This window comes from Condylostylus longicornis, unplaced genomic scaffold (genome assembly GCF_029603195.1).
Source record: "Condylostylus longicornis isolate FDR11 unplaced genomic scaffold, ASM2960319v2 ptg000044l, whole genome shotgun sequence".
Classification (NCBI taxonomy): domain Eukaryota; kingdom Metazoa; phylum Arthropoda; class Insecta; order Diptera; family Dolichopodidae; genus Condylostylus; species Condylostylus longicornis.
Genome location: NW_026578013.1, coordinates 6,792,322 through 6,799,597, shown reverse-complemented (window position 1 = coordinate 6,799,597; position 7,276 = coordinate 6,792,322).

Genomic DNA, 7,276 nt, shown 5'->3' with positions numbered 1-7,276 from the left:
AAAGTTTAACCATCTTTTTGTGGGGCATCAAAGATTTCTTCTTGTTTTCTTTGAAGATCTTTTTCACTACCAGTAATAATTACAAATAATATTTAATTTTCTAAACCACAAACAACATATTAACCAAGAAGAACAAAGTGTAATCGAAATGCACTTTTTCCAAAACCATTAATTTATTTAAAACTTATTTATGATTATTTTTAAAATCGAAGTCAAATTATGTGTTACATAAACCGTGTGAGTTAAATAATCAAAATATAAATCAAAATAAATAATTGATTACATAAAATTGAATAACTTTATTCAAAAGTAATTTATGTAATCATTAAAATATTTTTATTGAAACAAGCCCGGATCAAATAACTCTCATTATAACATTTTAATTTTTAATTGAACTTTGACACAAATTAATATGTTTTTTTCTATACAATGAATAAGGTGCATTAAAATGAATAAAATTGCATATTTTGTGCTTTTTTATAAACTCTTCATTTTATATGCATTACGGTTAAAGACCTAATTTGCACTCAGTAGTCGAATGATCACTTTAAAATAAGAGTAATTGTATAATTTTAATAAATTCCAAATTATTTAAAAAACCCAATACACGCTTTTAGATTTAATTTAAAATTAAATGAGATAGAAATTTTTCAATTTTTAAATTTTTACTTTCTATATGCTGGATGACTTGTAAGAGAAAAGTATATTGTATCTTCTATACTATTCTTAAAACTAAAATTATGAAGAGCAAATATCGGACAAATAACAAAATTTAAATTTTCCAAGATTTAAAGTTAAGAAGGTATCCCTGGTTAGAAGCAAGAACCAAGACCATAATTTTATTTAAGCCTTTATTTTTTGGTAATTTTCTTAAGAATAACTTAATTATTGTATTTTATATATTACTAAACTATTATGAGAGAAATTATTCTTCAATGTGGTGAATATGTCATGGTACCGTTAGATAACAAGATACTTCCCATATTTATTCTTTCGAATATAAAATTATGTTTAGTTTTTGTGTTATCATATCGGGTGTATCATTTTATTGCATATACTTAATACAATATTTTACATTCTAATATGAAAGTGATATTGTTACAAAGCGGTAAAATATGAACACCAAACTTCACCACACGTGTTAAACATATGAATAATGCTAAATATTAATGAGTAATAACATTAATAAATAACCTTGTAAATCAAGTTTATCACTATGGTGAGGGTGAAAAATTTATAACTGATTCATAGATTACGCTTTATACTTTTAAAACAAAACATGGCAATTTTATTTTGGGTAAATATGAACAGGTGGTGACATTCATTTTTAAAAGTTTTCGCGATCAAAAAACGAGAAAAAATAGAGTTGACGATGTCAAGTTTGTGATACCGTGCGAATTTGCTATCCTATATGTGAATAAATATGTCATAGCTGACCATGGGTCAGACTATGACTTTTAGTTGCCATATTACCATATTAATTCATGCAAAATTTCAGTACTGTGTTTCTAATATTTTTTAAGATAGACCCAAGCAATTTCAACGAATTTTATCAAATACATTGGACCTACTAATATATTTACTTGCGCGAAATTTCAATACCACAGCTTTTACAGTTTCTCAGATATAACCAAATAAATTTGGAAGTTGTATGGCAGATACCCGAACCAGTATCCCGATCATATCCTAATTGAAAATTTGGTGAACTTAGCTCAATTAATTTTTGAATTATCGTTGGGACGAACCGACGGACGGACAGACAAAGTCAAATCGACTCAGAAATCCACGCTGATCAAAAACATACGCTTGAGTCTATATCTCAGACCATTATTTCTTAGAGTGCGTTACAAACCGTAAGGCAAATTTAGTATACCCTTCGAACATCCGTTCGTACAAGTATAAAGAATAACAGAATTTTAAATCAAGCATTGGCAATTTTTATTTTCATTTTACTTAATTGAATAGAAACAATTAGGATTGCAATTATTGATTGTGGTCGGCCCACTTCGTACACAATTTCAAGAAATTTTAAGTCAAAAACCTTCAAATCTTAAGGACTAATCTTAAGGGTTGAAATAAGAAATTGAGTTTTTCCTGTTCAAACCTACTTTACTCGTGCTTTAAGACCACAGTAGCTTCTATTGTACTTACTACTTTTACGATAATCATGTAAAAAGCAACAAATATTTTTAAATTCTCTATAATTAGATGAACACCTATTTCAAGTTGAAATACGAAATGTGATTGAAATAATTCCTTTGTTTTTAACCTTGTCAAATATATTTGCATACAAGTAATTAAGAACCTTTTATTTTTTTTCTATTTAATATCAAATTACTTTTAAATTCTTCATAATTTCTTATGTCATTTTGTTTTTTACGCATTTAATTTTTTTATTTTGCTTCTATCTCAATAAATTATATATGAAAATAAGAGGATGAAGGACCAAACCTTAATTATAATGGACAAAAGTCAAATACACCTATTTTTTCTTTTTTATTAATATTTAAGAATTTCCAATTCCTTTGTAGGTGTAATTATTCGCCAATTTATTTTTATTACACCGTAAATCGCTTTTAATCAAATTTGTACTAAAAAATAAAATTTTACGCGGAAAGAAAAACTTACGCCAAAAAAAAAAAAAAAAAAAAAAAATATTTATAGATACGCGCGATTTTTCGTTTTTTTTTTTTTCTTCTTTTCTTCTTTTTATAAATAAATATGTATGTACGTATTTTTTTTTCTATTTTATTAGTTTCATTCAAGGACAAATTCATAAAAAAAGAAGAATAAAAAAAAATTGTTCTAATGAAATTTTGTTGTTTTGCAAATTGACGCGTATAAAAATGAAAATACCAAAAGTAAAAAAATTAAAAGAAGAAAAACAAAGAAAAAAAAATCCCGTAAATATTTACAAAGCTTATGTACATAATTTTTTTATTATTTTGGAGCTTTTCGCTATTTAAGTAGAAAATTATTATTATTTTTTTTTGTATAATTTTTGGAAAGATAAATTTGTGTGTTTGTAGGAATGTGTATGTGTGTGTTTGTGTTAATAAACTATGCGTATACACACATATAAAAGTGATGATTTTGTATATAAGAAAGTAAAAACTTATTTTTTTTTTAAATTTGCAAATGGGGCAATCTTACTTGCTTTGAATTTTGAAAATTTTTTTGATGATATAAAAAAAATGCCGGTATGGTTCTTACTTATTCTTAAGTTCAAATAAACAGCGAATTAAGAGTAAAATTCAAAATTAAGAAGCATTAAGCACAATATGAACTTAAAAAATAGAGGTGAAAAAATATTTTTTTAGCGGAAACGATTTGGAAACATGTTACTGAATAAAAAAAATAGAACTTTTCTGAAACTACAGTAATTATTTTTATAGTTTATAAACTGATAATAAATTGTTTGTGTGCAGTGAAAATAATTGTTTGGAACATATGGTCAAATACACGGTTGGGAATTTCTAAGCCTTTTCTAAGGGAATTTTTTAAGCCTTGAATTTAATGAGACAGATTCCTTCTTTTGATTCTACATACATAAGTTGTTACAAATTAAATATAAGCTTACCATACGACATAATAGTCAAAAAAATATAAAGAGCCAATTCTACATACTCTTTGTAAAATGTATATTTTACTGTTCAAACTGTACATATGTTCTGTATGGTTTGATTAAGCTATCATGAATAGTTACAAAATATTGCTGGACTTTGTGTTACATACTTAAATATTTTTGGCTGAATATTTAATAACATTATAAACTAGAAATTAAGAATTTAAAATAAAAATAAAATATTTCGTTTATATAATTGCAACAATTCACATTTGTAAAGACAATAATTCCAACAACACAAACATTTTATTAAAATATTCTAGCAACGCCTACAATTATGCATTTTTTCACAAAAAAAAATTTTATATGATTCGTATTATGTGACAGATTATAACTTAAAAAAATTATAATTAATATTAAATAAAAACAAATAATTTGTGAACAGGAGTATTTATATATACATTCGTTGGTATAATTTCGTGATACACACATAAGTCTACCTCAAAATTCAATCACTGTTACATATAGTTATTTAAACAATTTGTTTAATAATTAAAGAATCAAATTTCTTCAATATATAAATATCTTATTTATAAATAGACAGACGTAGAGGAATTTGTAGTATTAGATTATCCAAGAATTTGCGTATAGTTCAATTACCATTGTCATGCGAAAAAAAAAAATTATTTATAAAACTTTTATTTTTTCAGATATTTCCAATTAGAGGTCATTGCGTATAAAAGAATGTTATTACTGCTTATACATCCATATAGCTACTTTTTTTTCGTATTACGCACAGCTATACAGCTAAACAAAATTCTTAAATATATATATACATATACAATATAATTTCTAATAAATACACATGGTAAACGAACAGAGAAAAAAAAAACGGATTTTATATTAAGTTGGTAGCAAAAAAAAATAGAAAAATGTTTGGAAAGAGTTCAAACTCAACATCTGTCAATTATTAAATCAGCAACAGAATTCGTGCTATATATTTTATGCTAAGTTAAGTACTTATTATGAAATTTATACATACATAGAATAAACATTTTGGGATATGAGTATTTTTACAAATTTAGTTAAATGACGATAATCAGTTTGTGATTACATACTCATGTACATATATTCATTGGTACTATGGTTGATCTATTTGAACATGATCAAGCCAATATAAGAAGGAAAATATACATATAGATATAGAGAGAGAATATGAGTATACGCATGCCGCATGGAAATTTTTGTTAACCTCAGAAAATTTAGGGGAAAACAACATTTGCCGCAAAAAAAAAAACAAAAAACAAACAATTTAATTTGACAAAATGGCGAAAAAGAATTTTTGCTTTTTCTTTTCTTTCTTATTATTATTTTTTTTTTTGATTTTATAAATTTTATATATTTTTTTTATTTATTAATTTTAAGCAAAGGTATTTCAATGTTATTTTCTAAAATTTATTAAAAAAATGAATAAATTAAAAAAAATAGAGAAAAAAAATTTAATATAAATAAAATAAAAAAAAATTAAAAGTAAATATTTTGTTGGAAGATCACTGAGAATCTTTTTTTTGAACACTTATCTAGAAAAGCTCTCTAGAACTATTTCAAAAAAATCTATAGCAAAAAAATAGAAAAAAAAAATAGGAGAGCGTTTATGTATTTATGTATGTATGTACGTAAATATGTTGGTTTATAAATACATACATATACACAAATACATATTGTGTACTTACCTACGTAGTTCCGCGTTCAAGGTTAAAGTCAAATTGATTAAACTCGAATTTCGGCGAATTTTTCTTTCTTTATTTTTGTTTTTTTTTTTTATTATTTTGCTATTTTTATTGTTGTTTTTATTAAGCGTAAAAAAAAAAATTTTTTTTTTTGAAGGTCAAGTATGATTATTTTATTATATATGATTTAATTTTTTCAGATATATATAGTTGTATACATATGTATAATATTATGTTTAGTTGAACTGATATATAGGAGTTAGGTACACATGACGTGTCCATTAAATAGTAGAGATATCTCGGTACTGTAAACTAGATATGTAAATTGTGAAGGTTTAGAAAAATAGGCAGTCACATTACAGATCTATGCCCAATAAATAAATTTTAAAAGAATAATTTTAGCAATTTTCTACACAGTTATAAAATTATGCTTAATAGTATTCGAGAAATAATATTATTCAATATATCTTTTTGATTCTACTTAAGGTGTAAAACTTCAAAAAAACTGAAAAGTATTAGTCTTTATTTCTACAAAATTTCCTTATTTTTTCCATAATTTATGTCCGCGTTTGAATTTTCCAAATACTCTCTGGAAATTTTAGATATGAAAATTTTAGAATATTTTTTAATTAATTTATTATTTTTGTTTTCGTAGGTCATTTGAGACGCAACAAAAAGGTCTTGCTCATATTGAAAATTGTAAATTTGTTTCTAGAATAAAAAAATTTCTTTCTCCATAATTTTAATTAAATCAAAACAAATATTTTGTAAACAACAACAAAAATTGATTAACTTATTCTTAACTAAATTAAATTTTATTATTTAATGACACAAAATAATTTTGGTTTGAAATTTATAAAAAGCAAAATGATTCATTTGTTGTCAAAATGAATTACTCACTGATTTTTTTTTATCAAATTAAATTGATATTAATTAAATATACACTCTCATCAAGTAAAAGTTGGACAGATGTAACTTGTACTATTCTCAACGATTCATCTAAAATGTCACTGCATATTTTGATATCAAAAAAATTTAAATACCTAAAATTCTCCACTAATAAATCTCATAGGACTTTGAAACGATTCAAGTCTTCTTCAGACATTTTTAGAAATTAAAACCGGACATTCGTTAAGCTCAAATTTTTCTGAAAATTTTATTACGTCATGTTTTTCGTTTTCCATAAGACTTAAGACACGAAAAATTTCAAGAACGTAAACTTATTGTTGCCTTGGGCAAAAACAGAAATGTGACATCAACCCACCTTCAATGATAAGTAAGTATTTCCGAAAAATATATTAATGCGTAAATATATTTAAATAAATATTTTCAGTAAATATACTGAACAATTTAACTGGAACCAGAATTTTCATAAAAAAATTTTTGTGTTTTACTTTCTTTTATTTCAGATTTAAGTGCACTATGACAAAAATCTGTTTATAGACAGAAAAGCTACTATTTTAATACATTTTGAGAAGTTTCTTTACGATTACCTAAACATGAACAAGTGAACTTCCGTTGAATACTTCCTAGCTTCCTTCCGTCGAATACCTATATACCTAATTCCTTTTCGAATACCTATTCCAAATTTTGTGCTATCACGCAATGTCAGCGTTATAATACATGATACGGTTGCTAATAGTTTAACTAGACTCAAACATGATTTTACACCAATACTAGTAACTAAATCAATAAGTCTTAAATATCAACTGAATCGTAAATTAAAAATTTTAAATAAAAATTTTTAATTTTAAAAAATTCTTTATTAAAAAAAAATTTTGTTTTATTCAAATTTTTATTAAAATTTCAAGTAGCTCTAGCTAGCTAGCTAATTAATTTTTTCTTATTTAAAAAATTCAAAAAGTTTAGAATAAGAATTTGAAAACTTTTTAATATTAAAACATAAAAAAAATTGCATACATTTAGGTATTTTGATTGAGCTTTTATGGTTGAAATTTAATATTTTTTCTTTCAACCATCA